Here is a 1,780-nt window from a genome sequence, read left to right on the forward strand (position 1 = left end):
ATGACACCATTAAACACTGGGCCAGTTTATTTTCGTATTATGATGATAATTATCGCTGGTTATTATTTTAGAACAAATAAAGGAATAACAGGTAGCGTCAAGCTGCTGATTGTCTTCATTTCCATAGCAACGGCGGTTGAGGATTATGGGTATGCAGTTATGGGATTAGTGCGCCGTTAGCCTAAATTGGTCTTGTCGAGATGAGAATATTATTTTACTGTTACTATTCATAACCATTATCATTACTGTTGCATCACTTATCATTTATCATTATCATTTCGTCAGAGCATTTATTGAAACTGTTGATGTTACATTAAAGTCTGTATTTCAGGTGTGAGCATAATTACATAACAATCTTTCATTGCAGGTGCAACTGTAATCATGTTATACACATATTGCATTTTTGTGCTAATTAAAGAGTTGAAGCTCGGTCAAGTTAATTAATGGTCTGAAGCTTCGGTCAGCACGACGTCTGGCCGATCAACAGGAAGTTAAGGTGACCTGGAGCCACGACAGGATTGCATACATGCTTACAATTCACCACATATTATATAGGAATAGAATAAAGGCCTTTGTGTGTTCAGCAGCCTGCTGCATTGGAGTTTGCCTGGTAACAGATGACTCAAACAGAGTCGGGAAGTATACTTCTAAAATGTCTTTGTTTGTCGAGTGAGGTCATGCACTGAGGTCAAGACACATAGTCTGCCTGCACACATGCACAGTATAAAGACTTGTTTTGCTTGTAAACGGCATGCTCATGTTCTGTTCTGAAGTGCAGTAAGTGAAATAACAGGAAGCATCTGGCGGTGGCGAGGAACAGAGGAAGGAACTGTTCTTTTTTAGAATATGGAATTACCGGAATTGATGCATGTTATTTATCTGCTTTGACGCATAATGTTCGTCATCAACTATGTTACATATATGACACCCCATTTATTGTTCTGGGAAGATCGGTGCTGTTTGAGTGATCGTGCTCAGCTTCCCACATATATGTGCTTTAATAAAATCATTGTTTTGACGCACAATGGACCTCCAGTCGTTTGTCTCTCACCTCAAATACGAATTCAGGACAGTCTGATTGGTTGGAACCGAGCGCAGCCAAAACTAACAGGAATGGTGGATAAAACTATAAATGTGTCTTACGTGTGAAATAAAATAATAAACCCAACCAAGGTTTATGTACGTTAAATCTGCGCACTTTCAGATCGTGAATCAATTTGGAAAACACTGTGTGATGGCCACAACATGAAGCGATTTTATTGTTGAATTATCAGTGACACGTTCATGTGTTTTTGTTGAGAAATGTTAACGATGTCATTAAAAGAAAGCTTTGAATTAGGGAGAAAAACACGTCGGGGGAGAGGGTCCCCGGTTCTCCAGTTAGATTGTGCTTCATGTTTCGCCGTGACGGGGTTATTATTGGAGTAAATCATTGACTATAGAAAAGATGGACGACGCGACACCGCCTCCTCCCATTGTGCAAAAATGAAGCCAAAATATCCCGCTTGTGGAGGCTGCCATCTTGCAAATTTGGAGCCAGAGTCTGCGCAGTAGTGACTTGAGGTGGAGCGACTGTGTAATGCTCCCGCCCACACACCCGCTGGACGTGTTTATGCTGCTATCATTTTAAAGATATTCAAGAAAATTTCTAGAGGTCCCCAGAGGTCAACCAGCCCCCCCACATTAATTAAATCAAACAAAACTGGTGTCAATCAACTGTGCTACGTTTGTGCTGGTTTGTGCTGCTAAAATTGTCGTTTGTGCTGCTTCTGTTTTAAAG

This window comes from Simochromis diagramma, unplaced genomic scaffold, assembly GCF_900408965.1.
Source record: "Simochromis diagramma unplaced genomic scaffold, fSimDia1.1 OVJJ01000513.1, whole genome shotgun sequence".
Taxonomy (NCBI): Eukaryota; Metazoa; Chordata; class Actinopteri; order Cichliformes; family Cichlidae; genus Simochromis; species Simochromis diagramma.